A 13,708-nucleotide genomic window follows, 5' to 3' on the forward strand; every position below is an offset into this window, starting at 1 on the left:
CGAAAAACTGATAGTGAATTGTAACGTTCAGGGCCACCTAATGACGATGGATCACTCAAATTGCGACCCGATTCAATACATCGTCCTCCAGCAGACTTGCCTCCATGGGTCTATTGCAGCCTCGTGCACCTTATGGCCGTTCTGCTGTGAGTCAAAGATTTTCGAATCGGACGAAAAACTGATAGTGAATTGTAACGTTCAGGGCCACCTAATGACGATGGATCACTCAAATTGCGTCCCGATTCAATACATCGTCCTCCAGCAGACTTGTCTCCATGGGTCTATTGCTGCCTCGGGCACCTTATGGCCGTTCTGCTGTCAGTCAAAGATTTTCGAATCTGACGAAAAACTGATAGTGAATTGTAACATTCAGGGCCACCTAATGACGATGGATCACTCAAATTGCGTCCCGATACAATACATCGTCCTCCAGCCGACTTGTCTCCATGGGTCCATTGCTGCCTCGGGCACCTTAGGGCCGTTCTGCTGTGAGTCAAAGATTTTCGAATCGGACGAAAAACTGATAGTGAATTGTAACGTTCAGGGCCACCTAATGACGATGGAACACTCAAATTGCGTCCCGATTCAATACATCGTCCTCCAGCAGACTTGTCTCCATGGGTCTATTGCTGCCTCGGGCACCTTATGGCCATTCTGCTGTGAGTCAAAGGTTTTCGAATCTGACGAAAAACTGATAGTGAATTGTAACGTTCAGGGCCACCTAATAACGATGGATCACTCAAATTGCGTCCCGATTCAATACATCGTCCTCCAGCCGACTTGTCTCCATGGGTCTATTGCTGCCTCGGGCACCTTATGGCCGTTCTGCTGTGAGTCAAAGATTTTCGAATCGGACGAAAAACTGATAGTGAATTGTAACATTCAGGACCACCTAATGACGATGGATCACTCAAATTGCGTCCCGATTCAATACATCGTCCTCCAGCAGACTTGTCTCCATGGGTCTATTGCTGCCTCGGGCACCTTATGGCCGTTCTGCTGTGAGTGAAAAATTTTCGAATCTGACGAAAAACTGATAGTGAATTGTAACTTTCAGGGCCACCTAATGACGATGGATCACTCAAATTGCGTCCCGATTCAATACATCGTCCTCCAGCAGACTTGTCTCCATGGGTCTATTGCTGCCTCGGGCACCTTATGGCCGTTCTGCTGTGAGTCAAAGATTTTCGAATCGGACGAAAAACTGATAGTGAATTGTAACGTTCAGGGCCTCCTAATGACGATGGATCACTCAAATTGCGTCCCGATTCAATACATCGTCCTCCAGCAGACTTGTCTCCATGGGTCTATTGCTGCCTCGGGCACCTTATGGCCGTTCTGCTGTCAGTCAAAGATTTTCGAATCTGACGAAAAACTGATAGTGAATTGTAACATTCAGGGCCACCTAATGACGATGGATCACTCAAATTGCGTCCCGATACAATACATCGTCCTCCAGCCGACTTGTCTCCATGGGTCCATTGCTGCCTCGGGCACCTTAGGGCCGTTCTGCTGTGAGTCAAAGATTTTCGAATCGGACGAAAAACTGATAGTGAATTGTAACGTTCAGGGCCACCTAATGACGATGGAACACTCAAATTGCGTCCCGATTCAATACATCGTCCTCCAGCAGACTTGTCTCCATGGGTCTATTGCTGCCTCGGGCACCTTATGGCCATTCTGCTGTGAGTCAAAGGTTTTCGAATCTGACGAAAAACTGATAGTGAATTGTAACGTTCAGGGCCACCTAATAACGATGGATCACTCAAATTGCGTCCCGATTCAATACATCGTCCTCCAGCCGACTTGTCTCCATGGGTCTATTGCTGCCTCGGGCACCTTATGGCCGTTCTGCTGTGAGTCAAAGATTTTCGAATCGGACGAAAAACTGATAGTGAATTGTAACATTCCGGACCACCTAATGACGATGGATCACTCAAATTGCGTCCCGATTCAATACATCGTCCTCCAGCAGACTTGTCTCCATGGGTCTATTGCTGCCTCGGGCACCTTATGGCCGTTCTGCTGTGAGTCAAAAATTTTCGAATCTGACGAAAAACTGATAGTGAATTGTAACATTCAGGGCCACCTAATGACGATGGATCACTCAAATTGCGTCCCGATTCAATACATCGTCCTCCAGCAGACTTGTCTCCATGGGTCTATTGCTGCCTCGGGCACCTTATGGCCGTTCTGCTGTGAGTCAAAGATTTTCGAATCGGACGAAAAACTGATAGTGAATTGTAACGTTCAGGGCCTCCTAATGACGATGGAACACTCAAATTGCGTCCCGATTCAATACATCGTCCTCCGGCAGACTTGTCTTCATGGGTCTATTGCTGCCTCGGGCACCTTATGGCCGTTCTGCTGTGAGTCAAAGATTTTCGAATCGGACGAAAAACTGATAGTGAATTGTAACATTCAGAGCCACCTAATGACGATGGACCACACATATTGCGTCCCGATTCAATACATCGTCCTCCAGCCGACTTGACTTCATGGGTCTATAGCTGCCTCGGGCACCTTATGGCCGTTCTGCTGTGAGTCTAGATTATCGAATGGGACGAAAAACTGATAGTGAATTGTAACGTTCAGCCGAGGGTCTGTGCGGGGTGTGGCAGTGTCGTGCTGGAGGGCCCACTGGTAGCGATGTGGGCTTCCTCGCCTATCCTCGCCTCGCCTCGCCTCGCCTCACACCAGGTGTCTGCGTAGTTTGCAGTGCATTCGCACCATTCCTATCCCTGTCCCTGTCCCCGTCCCGACTTGTCCCGACTTTGCTCGACTGCCGCTCGCTGCCGCTCGGGTCGTGGTCCATATGATAGCGCAAGCACGACAAACGTCTGCGGGACGAGACGAGACGAGACGAGACGAGACGACTAAGGATTAAATTCGTGGTTACAAATCAAATTTGTAACTCTACACTCCTACACAACAATAGGCGGTGACGTATTTCAGAAATCACCTGCCGATTCGTACTGTTTTGTCGTTTTCAAAGTCTTCTTGGCAAACTTGGTTAGCACATTCTCCCTCAAACTGAGTTAATTACTGCATTTTCGTACCATTACAGTAGTTTGAAAGGCTTAAGGAAGCATCTTTGTCACAACAGAAAGGTAGTTTGAAAATTGGGCTGGCGACATAACAAAAGAAAAACAGGAAGGGAGCCAGCAGCACCCGGGTTTTCCAGGCGGTCACCCATCCAAGTACTAGCCGGGCCCGATGTTGCTTAACTTCGGTGATCGGACGAGAACCGGTGTATTCATCATGGTATGGCCGTTGGCGCTCATCTAATGTAGGAGCACGGCAGAATTCGCGTTCGGCTTTTCTCCCAACACACAAAATGTTAGTTTTCGGCCGCATTTGACGAAAGCGCTTCCTTCCGCAACCGCCAGTTCCTCGAGGACGGCGCGGGGAGGCGCGCCCGGCGTCCCAGCAGAGTGACGGCCGAATTGGCGGGCGCACCGCCGCGTGTGTGAGACGCACTGCTGCTCGTTGCACCCCCTGTCATTCGCTGGGCGCGTGCAGCCTTCGACACTAGCGGAAGGCGCATCTTGTCCCTGGTGTTCAGCGGAGGGCCTGTGCGGGGTGTGGCAGTGTCGTGCTGGAGGGCCCAATGGTAGCGATGTGGGCTTCCTCGCCTCGCCTCGCCTCGCCTCGCCTCGCCTCACACCAGGTGTCTGCGTAGTTTGCAGTGCATTCGCACCATTCCTATCCCTGTCCCTGTCCCCGTCCCGACTTGTCCCGACTTTGCACGACTGCCGCTCGCTGCCGCTCGGGTCGTGGTCCATATGACAGCGCAAGCACGACAAACGTCTGCGGGACGAGACGAGACGAGACGACTAAGGAATAAATTCGTGATTACAAAACAAATTTGGAACTCTACACTCCTACACAACAATAGGCGGTGACGTATTTCAGAAATCACCTGCCGATTCGTACTGTTTTGTCGTTTTCAAAGTCTTCTTGGCAAACTTGGTTAGCACATTCTCCCTCAAACTGAGTTAATTACTGCATTTTCGTACCATTACAGTAGTTTAAAAGGCTTAAGGAAGCATCTTTGTCGCACCGCCGCGTGTGTGAGACGCACTGCTGCTCGTTGCACCCCCTGTCATTCGCTGGGCGCGTGCAGCCTTCGACACTAGCGGAGGACGCATCTTGTCCCTGGTGTTCAGCGGAGGGCCTGTGCGGAGTGTGGCAGTGTCGTGCTGGAGGGCCCACTGGTAGCGATGTGGGCTTCCTCACCTCGCCTCGCCTCGCCTCACACCAGGTGTCTGCGTAGTTTGCAGTGCATTCGCACCATTCCTATCCCTGTCCCTGTCCCCGTCCCGACTTGTCCCGACTTTGCACGACTGCCGCTCGCTGCCGCTCGGGTCGTGGTCCATATGACAGCGCAAGCACGACAAACGTCTGCGGGACGAGACGAGACGAGACGACTAAGGAATAAATTCGTGATTACAAAACAAATTTGGAACTCTACACTCCTACACAACAATAGGCGGTGACGTATTTCAGAAATCACCTGCCGATTCGTACTGGTTTGTCGTTTTCAAAGTCTTCTTGGCAAACTTGGTTAGCACATTCTCCCTCAAACTGAGTTAATTACTGCATTTTCGTACCATTACAGTAGTTTAAAAGGCTTAAGGAAGCATCTTTGTCACAACAGAAATGTAGTTTGAAAATTGGGCTGGCGACATAACAAAAAAAAAAACGGGAAGGGAGCCAACAGCACCCGGGTTCCCCAGGCGGTCACCCATCCAAGTACTAGCCGGGCCCGATGATGCTTAACTTCGGTGATCGGACGAGAACCGGTGTATTCATCATGGTATGGCCGTTGGCGCTCATCTAATGTAGGAGCACGGCAGAATTCGCGTTCGGATTTTCTCCCAACACACAAAATGTTAGTTTTCGGCCGCATTTGACGAAAGCGCTTCCTTCCGCAACCGCCAGTTCCTCGAGGACGGCGCGGGGAGGCGCGCCCGGCGTCCCAGCAGAGTGACGGCCGAATTGGCGGGCGCACCGCCGCGTGTGTGAGACGCACTGCTGCTCGTTGCACCCCCTGTCATTCGCTGGGCACGTTCAGCCTTCGACACTAGCGGAGGACGCATCTTTTCCCTGGTGTTCAGCGGAGGGCCTGTGCGGGGTGTGGCAGTGTCGTGCTGGAGGGCCCACTGGTAGCGATGTGGGCTTCCTCGCCGCGCCTCGCCTCGCCTCGCCTCGCCTCACACCAGGTGTCTGCGTAGTTTGCAGTGCATTGGCACCATTCCTATCCCTGTCCCTGTCCCCGTCCCGACTTGTGCCGACTTTGCTCGACTGCCGCTCGCTGCCGCTCGGGTCGTGGTCCATATGACAGCGCAAGCACGACAAACGTCTGCGGGTCGAGACGAGACAAGACGAGACGAGACGACTAAGGAATAAATTCGTGGTTACAAATCAAATTTGGAACTCAACACACCTACACAACAATAGGCGGTGACGTATTTCAGAAATCACCTGCCGATTCGTACTGTTTTGTCGTTTTCAAAGTCTTCTTGGCAAACTTGGTTAGCACATTCTCCCTCAAACTGAGTTAATTACTGCATTTTCGTACCATTACAGTAGTTTGAAAGGCTTAAGGAAGCATCTTTGTCACAACAGAAAGGTAGTTTGAAAATTGGGCTGGCGACATAACAAAAAAAAAAACAGGAAGGGAGCCAACATCACCCGGGTTTCCCAGGCGGTCACCCATCCAAGTACTAGGCGGGCCCGATGATGCTTAACTTCGGTGATCGGACGAGAACCGGTGAATTCATCATGGTATGGCCGTTGGCGCTCATCTAATGTAGGAGCACGGCAGAATTCGCGTTCGGCTTTTCTCCCAACACACAAAATGTTAGTTTTCGGCCGCATTTGACGAAAGCGCTTCCTTCCGCAACCGCCAGTTCCTCGAGGACGGCGCGGGGAGGCGCGCCCGGCGTCCCAGCAGAGTGACGGCCGAATTGGCGGGCGCACCGCCGCGTGTGTGAGACGCACTGCTGCTCGTTGCACCCCCTGTCATTCGCTGGGCGCGTGCAGCCTTCGACACTAGCGGAGGACGCATCTTGTCCCTGGTGTTCAGCGGAGGGCCTGTGCGGGGTGTGGCAGTGTCGTGCTGGAGGGCCCACTGGTAGCGATGTGGGCTTCCTCGCCTCGCCTCGCCTCGCCTCGCCTCGCCTCACACCAGGTGTCTGCGTAGTTTGCAGTGCATTCGCACCATTCCTATCCCTGTCCCTGTCCCCGTCCCGACTTGTGCCGACTTTGCTCGACTGCCGCTCGCTGCCGCTCGGCTCGTGGTCCATATGACAGCGCAAGCACGACAAACGTCTGCGGGACGAGACGAGACGAGATGAGACGAGACGAGACGACTAAGGAATAAATTCGTGGTTACAAATCAAATTTGGAACTCTACACTCCTACACGACAATAGGCGGTGACGTATTTCAGAAATCACCTGCCGATTCGTACTGTTTTGTCGTTTTCAAAGTCATCTTGGCAAACTTGGTTAGCACATTCTCCCTCAAACTGAGTTAATTACTGCATTTTCGTTCCATTACAGTAGTTTAAAAGGCATAAGGAAGCATCTTCGTCACAACAGAAAGGTAGTTTGAAAATTGGGCTGGCGACATAACAAAAAAAAACAGTAAAGGAGCCAACAGCACCCGGGTTTCCCAGGCGGTCACCCATCCAAGTACTAGCCGGGCCCGATGATGCTTAACTTCGGTGATCGGACGAGAACCGGTGTATTCATCATAGTATGGCCGTTGGCGCTCATCTAATGTAGGAGCACGGCAGAATTCGCGTTCGGCTTTTCTCCCAACACACAAAATGTTAGTTTTCGGCCGCATTTGACGAAAGCGTTTCCTTCCGCAACCGCCAGTTCCTCGAGGACGGCGCGGGGAGGCACGCCCGGCGTCCCAGCAGAGTGACGGCCGAATTGGCGGGCGCACCGCCGCGTGTGTTAGACGCACTGCTGCTCGTTGCACCCCCTGTCATTCGCTGGGCGCGTGCAGCCTTCGACACTAGCGGAGGACGCATCTTGTCCCTGGTGTTCAGCGGAGGGCCTGTGCGGAGTGTGGCAGTGTCGTGCTGGAGGGCCCACTGGTAGCGATGTGGGCTTCCTCGCCTCGCCTCGCCTCGCCTCACACCAGGTGTCTGCGTAGTTTGCAGTGCATTCGCACCATTCCTATCCCTGTCCCTGTCCCCGTCCCGACTTGTCCCGACTTTGCACGACTGCCGCTCGCTGCCGCTCGGGTCGTGGTCCATATGACAGCGCAAGCACGACAAACGTCTGCGGGACGAGACGAGACGAGACGACTAAGGAATAAATTCGTGATTACAAAACAAATTTGGAACTCTACACTCCTACACAACAATAGGCGGTGACGTATTTCAGAAATCACCTGCCGATTCGTACTGTTTTGTCGTTTTCAAAGTCATCTTGGCAAACTTGGTTAGCACATTCTCCCTCAAACTGAGTTAATTACTGCATTTTCGTTCCATTACAGTAGTTTAAAAGGCATAAGGAAGCATCTTCGTCACAACAGAAAGGTAGTTTGAAAATTGGGCTGGCGACATAACAAAAAAAAACAGTAAAGGAGCCAACAGCACCCGGGTTTCCCAGGCGGTCACCCATCCAAGTACTAGCCGGGCCCGATGATGCTTAACTTCGGTGATCGGACGAGAACCGGTGTATTCATCATGGTATGGCCGTTGGCGCTCATCTAATGTAGGAGCACGGCAGAATTCGCGTTCGGCTTTTCTCCCAACACACAAAATGTTAGTTTTCGGCCGCATTTGACGAAAGCGTTTCCTTCCGCAACCGCCAGTTCCTCGAGGACGGCGCGGGGAGGCACGCCCGGCGTCCCAGCAGAGTGACGGCCGAATTGGCGGGCGCACCGCCGCGTGTGTGAGACGCACTGCTGCTCGTTGCACCCCCTGTCATTCGCTGGGCGCGTGCAGCCTTCGACACTAGCGGAGGACGCATCTTGTCCCTGGTGTTCAGCGGAGGGCCTGTGCGGGGTGTGGCAGTGTCGTGCTGGAGGGCCCACTGGTAGCGATGTGGGCTTCCTCGCCGCGCCTCGCCTCGCCTCGCCTCGCCTCACACCAGGTGTCTGCGTAGTTTGCAGTGCATTCGCACCATTCCTATCCCTGTCCCTGTCCCCGTCCCGACTTGTCCCGCCTTTGCTCGACTGCCGCTCGCTGCCGCTCGGGTCGTGGTCCATATGACAGCGCAAGCACGACAAACGTCTGCGGGACGAGACGAGACGAGACGAGACGAGACGACTAAGGAATAAATTCGTGGTTACAAATCAAATTTGGAACTCAACACACCTACACAACAATAGGCGGTGACGTATTTCAGAAATCACCTGCCGATTCGTACTGTTTTGTCGTTTTCAAAGTCTTCATGGCAAACTTGGTTAGCACATTCTCCCTCAAACTGAGTTAATTACTGCATTTTCGTTCCATTACAGTAGTTTAAAAGGCATAAGGAAGCATCTTTGTCACAACAGAAAGGTAGTTTGAAAATTGGGCTGGCGACATAACAAAAAAAAAACAGTAAGGGAGCCAACAGCACCCGGGTTTCCCAGGCGGTCACCCATCCAAGTACTAGCCGGGCCCGATGATGCTTAACTTCGGTGATCGGACGAGAACCGGTGTATTCATCATGGTATGGCCGTTGGCGCTCATCTAATATAGGAGCACGGCAGAATTCGCGTTCGGCTTTTCTCCCAACACACAAAATGTTAGTTTTCGGCCGCATTTGACGAAAGCGCTTCCTTCCGCAACCGCCAGTTCCTCGAGGACGGCGCGGGGAGGCGCGCCCGGCGTCCCAGCAGAGTGACGGCCGAATTGGCGGGCGCACCGCCGCGTGTGTGAGACGCACTGCTGCTCGTTGCACCCCCTGTCATTCGCTGGGCACGTTCAGCCTTCGACACTAGCGGAGGACGCATCTTGTCCCTGGTGTTCAGCGGAGGGCCTGTGCGGGGTGTGGCAGTGTCGTGCTGGAGGGCCCACTGGTAGCGATGTGGGCTTCCTCGCCGCGCCTCGCCTCGCCTCGCCTCGCCTCACACCAGGTGTCTGCGTAGTTTGCAGTGCATTCGCACCATTCCTATCCCTGTCCCTGTCCCCGTCCCGACTTGTCCCGCCTTTGCTCGACTGCCGCTCGCTGCCGCTCGGGTCGTGGTCCATATGACAGCGCAAGCACGACAAACGTCTGCGGGACGAGACGAGACGAGACGAGACGAGACGACTAAGGAATAAATTCGTGGTTACAAATCAAATTTGGAACTCAACACACCTACACAACAATAGGCGGTGACGTATTTCAGAAATCACCTGCCGATTCGTACTGTTTTGTCGTTTTCAAAGTCTTCATGGCAAACTTGGTTAGCACATTCTCCCTCAAACTGAGTTAATTACTGCATTTTCGTTCCATTACAGTAGTTTAAAAGGCATAAGGAAGCATCTTTGTCACAACAGAAAGGTAGTTTGAAAATTGGGCTGGCGACATAACAAAAAAAAAACAGTAAGGGAGCCAACAGCACCCGGGTTTCCCAGGCGGTCACCCATCCAAGTACTAGCCGGGCCCGATGATGCTTAACTTCGGTGATCGGACGAGAACCGGTGTATTCATCATGGTATGGCCGTTGGCGCTCATCTAATATAGGAGCACGGCAGAATTCGCGTTCGGCTTTTCTCCCAACACACAAAATGTTAGTTTTCGGCCGCATTTGACGAAAGCGCTTCCTTCCGCAACCGCCAGTTCCTCGAGGACGGCGCGGGGAGGCGCGCCCGGCGTCCCAGCAGAGTGACGGCCGAATTGGCGGGCGCACCGCCGCGTGTGTGAGACGCACTGCTGCTCGTTGCACCCCCTGTCATTCGCTGGGCGCGTGCAGCCTTCGACACTAGCGGAGGACGCATCTTGTCCCTGGTGTTCAGCGGAGGGCCTGTGCGGGGTGTGGCAGTGTCGTGCTGGAGGGCCCACTGGTAGCGATGTGGGCTTCCTCGCCTCGCCTCGCCTCGCCTCGCCTCGCCTCACACCAGGTGTCTGCGTAGTTTGCAGTGCATTCGCACCATTCCTATCCCTGTCCCTGTCCCCGTCCCGACTTGTCCCGACTTTGCTCGACTGCCGCTCGCTGCCGCTCGGGTCGTGGTCCATATGACAGCGCAAGCACGACAAACGTCTGCGGGACGAGACGAGACGAGACGAGACGAGACGACTAAGGAATAAATTCGTGGTTACAAATCAAATTTGGAACTCAACACACCTACACAACAATAGGCGGTGACGTATTTCAGAAATCACCTGCCGATTCGTACTGTTTTGTCGTTTTCAAAGTCTTCATGGCAAACTTGGTTAGCACATTCTCCCTCAAACTGAGTTAATTACTGCATTTTCGTTCAATTACAGTAGTTTAAAAGGCATAAGGAAGCATCTTTGTCACAACAGAAAGGTAGTTTGAAAATTGGGCTGGCGACATAACAAAAAAAAAACAGTAAGGGAGCCAACAGCACCCGGGTTTCCCAGGCGGTCACCCATCCAAGTACTAGCCGGGCCCGATGATGCTTAACTTCGGTGATCGGACGAGAACCGGTGTTTTCATCATGGTATGGCCGTTGGCGCTCATCTAATATAGGAGCACGGCAGAATTCGCGTTCGGCTTTTCTCCCAACACACAAAATGTTAGTTTTCGGCCGCATTTGACGAAAGCGCTTCCTTCCGCAACCGCCAGTTCCTCGAGGACGGCGCGGGGAGGCGCGCCCGGCGTCCCAGCAGAGTGACGGCCGAATTGGCGGGCGCACCGCCGCGTGTGTGAGACGCACTGCTGCTCGTTGCACCCCCTGTCATTCGCTGGGCGCGTGCAGCCTTCGACACTAGCGGAGGACGCATCTTGTCCCTGGTGTTCAGCGGAGGGCCTGTGCGGGGTGTGGCAGTGTCGTGCTGGAGGGCCCACTGGTAGCGATGTGGGCTTCCTCGCCTCGCCTCGCCTCGCCTCGCCTCGCCTCACACCAGGTGTCTGCGTAGTTTGCAGTGCATTCGCACCATTCCTATCCCTGTCCCTGTCCCCGTCCCGACTTGTCCCGACTTTGCTCGACTGCCGCTCGCTGCCGCTCGGGTCGTGGTCCATATGACAGCGCAAGCACGACAAACGTCTGCGGGACGAGACGAGACGAGACGAGACGAGACGACTGAGGAATAAATTCGTGGTTACAAATCAAATTTGGAACTCAACACACCTACACAACAATAGGCGGTGACGTATTTCAGAAATCACCTGCCGATTCGTACTGTTTTGTCGTTTTCAAAGTCTTCTTGGCAAACTTGGTTAGCACATTCTCCCTCAAACTGAGTTAATTACTGCATTTTCGTTCCATTACAGTAGTTTAAAAGGCATAAGGAAGCATCTTTGTCACAACAGAAAGGTAGTTTGAAAATTGGGCTGGCGACATAACAAAAAAAAAACAGTAAGGGAGCCAACAGCACCCGGGTTTCCCAGGCGGTCACCCATCCAAGTACTAGCCGGGCCCGATGATGCTTAACTTCGGTGATCGGACGAGAACCGGTGTATTCATCATGGTATGGCCGTTGGCGCTCATCTAAAGTAGGAGCACGGCAGAATTCGCGTTCGGATTTTCTCCCAACACACAAAATGTTAGTTTTCGGCCGCATTTGACGAAAGCGCTTCCTTCCGCAACCGCCAGTTCCTCGAGGACGGCGCGGGGAGGCGCGCCCGGCGTCCCAGCAGAGTGACGGCCGAATTGGCGGGCGCACCGCCGCGTGTGTGAGACGCACTGCTGCTCGTTGCACCCCCTGTCATTCGCTGGGCACGTTCAGCCTTCGACACTAGCGGAGGACGCATCTTTTCCCTGGTGTTCAGCGGAGGGCCTGTGCGGGGTGTGGCAGTGTCGTGCTGGAGGGCCCACTGGTAGCGATGTGGGCTTCCTCGCCGCGCCTCGCCTCGCCTCGCCTCGCCTCACACCAGGTGTCTGCGTAGTTTGCAGTGCATTCGCACCATTCCTATCCCTGTCCCTGTCCCCGTCCCGACTTGTCCCGACTTTGCTCGACTGCCGCTCGCTGCCGCTCGGGTCGTGGTCCATATGACAGCGCAAGCACGACAAACGTCTGCGGGTCGAGACGAGACAAGACGAGACGAGACGACTAAGGAATAAATTCGTGGTTACAAATCAAATTTGGAACTCAACACACCTACACAACAATAGGCGGTGACGTATTTCAGAAATCACCTGCCGATTCGTACTGTTTTGTCGTTTTGAAAGTCTTCTTGGCAAACTTGGTTAGCACATTCTCCCTCAAACTGAGTTAATTACTGCATTTTCGTACCATTACAGTGGTTTGAAAGGCTTAAGGAAGCATCTTTGTCACAACAGAAAGGTAGTTTGAAAATTGGGCTGGCGACATAACAAAAAAAAAAACAGGAAGGGAGCCAACATCACCCGGGTTTCCCAGGCGGTCACCCATCCAAGTACTAGCCGGGCCCGATAATGCTTAACTTCGGTGATCGGACGAGATCCGGTGAATTCATCATGGTATGGCCGTTGACGCTCATCTAATGTAGGAGCACGGCAGAATTCGCGTTCGGCTTTTCTCCCAACACACAAAATGTTAGTTTTCGGCCGCATTTGACGAAAGCGCTTCCTTCCGCAACCGCCAGTTCCTCGAGGACGGCGCGGGGAGGCGCGCCCGGCGTCCCAGCAGAGTGACGGCCGAATTGGCGGGCGCACCGCCGCGTGTGTGAGACGCACTGCTGCTCGTTGCACCCCCTGTCATTCGCTGGGCGCGTGCAGCCTTCGACACTAGCGGAGGACGCATCTTGTCCCTGGTGTTCAGCGGAGGGCCTGTGCGGGGTGTGGCAGTGTCGTGCTGGAGGGCCCACTGGTAGCGATGTGGGCTTCCTCGCCTCGCCTCGCCTCGCCTCGCCTCGCCTCACACCAGGTGTCTGCGTAGTTTGCAGTGCATTCGCACCATTCCTATCCCTGTCCCTGTCCCCGTCCCGACTTGTGCCGACTTTGCTCGACTGCCGCTCGCTGCCGCTCGGGTCGTGGTCCATATGACAGCGCAAGCACGACAAACGTCTGCGGGACGAGACGAGACGAGATGAGACGAGACGAGACGACTAAGGAATAATTTCGTGGTTACAAATCAAATTTGGAACTCTACACTCCTACACGACAATAGGCGGTGACGTATTTCAGAAATCACCTGCCGATGCGTACTGTTTTGTCGTTTTCAAAGTCTTCTTGGCAAACTTGGTTAGCACATTCTCCCTCAAACTGAGTTAATTACTGCATTTTCGTTCCATTACAGTAGTTTAAAAGGCATAAGGAAGCATCTTTGTCACAACAGAAAGGTAGTTTGAAAATTGGGCTGGCGACATAACAAAAAAAAACAGTAAGGGAGCCAACAGCACCCGGGTTTCCCAGGCGGTCACCCATCCAAGTACTAGCCGGGCCCGATGATGCTTAACTTCGGTGATCGGACGAGAACCGGTGAATTCATCATGGTATGGCCGTTGGCGCTCATCTAATGTAGGAGCACGGCAGAATTCGCGTTCGGCTTTTCTCCCAACACACAAAATGTTAGTTTTCGGCCGCATTTGACGAAAGCGCTTCCTTCCGCAACCGCCAGTTCCTCGAGGACGGCGCGGGGAGGCACGCCCGGCGTCCCAGCAGA

General features: G+C 53.5%; 11 non-coding genes across 11 annotated transcripts; all 11 read right to left on the minus strand.

Moving 5' to 3' along the window:
* Positions 1-3,159: 3,159 nt before the first annotated feature.
* On the minus strand, positions 3,160-3,278 carry LOC126101630 (5S ribosomal RNA). The gene has a single exon (XR_007522361.1). It is a non-coding gene; the product is annotated as a 5S ribosomal RNA (ribosomal RNA).
* Positions 3,279-4,714: 1,436 nt separating this feature from the next.
* On the minus strand, positions 4,715-4,833 carry LOC126101401 (5S ribosomal RNA). The gene has a single exon (XR_007522316.1). It is a non-coding gene; the product is annotated as a 5S ribosomal RNA (ribosomal RNA).
* Positions 4,834-5,685: 852 nt separating this feature from the next.
* On the minus strand, positions 5,686-5,804 carry LOC126101618 (5S ribosomal RNA). The gene has a single exon (XR_007522356.1). It is a non-coding gene; the product is annotated as a 5S ribosomal RNA (ribosomal RNA).
* An 855-nt stretch (positions 5,805-6,659) lies between these two features.
* LOC126101158 (5S ribosomal RNA) lies at positions 6,660-6,778 on the minus strand. Its single transcript, XR_007522280.1, has one exon. It is a non-coding gene; the product is annotated as a 5S ribosomal RNA (ribosomal RNA).
* An 830-nt stretch (positions 6,779-7,608) lies between these two features.
* LOC126102818 (5S ribosomal RNA) lies at positions 7,609-7,727 on the minus strand. The gene has a single exon (XR_007523087.1). It is a non-coding gene; the product is annotated as a 5S ribosomal RNA (ribosomal RNA).
* An 851-nt stretch (positions 7,728-8,578) lies between these two features.
* On the minus strand, positions 8,579-8,697 carry LOC126102940 (5S ribosomal RNA). Its single transcript, XR_007523198.1, has one exon. It is a non-coding gene; the product is annotated as a 5S ribosomal RNA (ribosomal RNA).
* Positions 8,698-9,548: 851 nt separating this feature from the next.
* LOC126103061 (5S ribosomal RNA) lies at positions 9,549-9,667 on the minus strand. The gene has a single exon (XR_007523297.1). It is a non-coding gene; the product is annotated as a 5S ribosomal RNA (ribosomal RNA).
* An 851-nt stretch (positions 9,668-10,518) lies between these two features.
* On the minus strand, positions 10,519-10,637 carry LOC126095198 (5S ribosomal RNA). Its single transcript, XR_007521927.1, has one exon. It is a non-coding gene; the product is annotated as a 5S ribosomal RNA (ribosomal RNA).
* An 851-nt stretch (positions 10,638-11,488) lies between these two features.
* Positions 11,489-11,607, minus strand: LOC126103183 (5S ribosomal RNA). The gene has a single exon (XR_007523298.1). It is a non-coding gene; the product is annotated as a 5S ribosomal RNA (ribosomal RNA).
* Positions 11,608-12,459: 852 nt separating this feature from the next.
* On the minus strand, positions 12,460-12,578 carry LOC126101657 (5S ribosomal RNA). The gene has a single exon (XR_007522389.1). It is a non-coding gene; the product is annotated as a 5S ribosomal RNA (ribosomal RNA).
* Positions 12,579-13,433: 855 nt separating this feature from the next.
* On the minus strand, positions 13,434-13,552 carry LOC126101146 (5S ribosomal RNA). Its single transcript, XR_007522277.1, has one exon. It is a non-coding gene; the product is annotated as a 5S ribosomal RNA (ribosomal RNA).
* Between the last annotated feature and the right edge of the window lie 156 nt (positions 13,553-13,708).

The sequence above is a fragment of the Schistocerca cancellata genome, chromosome 1 (assembly GCF_023864275.1).
Source record: "Schistocerca cancellata isolate TAMUIC-IGC-003103 chromosome 1, iqSchCanc2.1, whole genome shotgun sequence".
Classification (NCBI taxonomy): domain Eukaryota; kingdom Metazoa; phylum Arthropoda; class Insecta; order Orthoptera; family Acrididae; genus Schistocerca; species Schistocerca cancellata.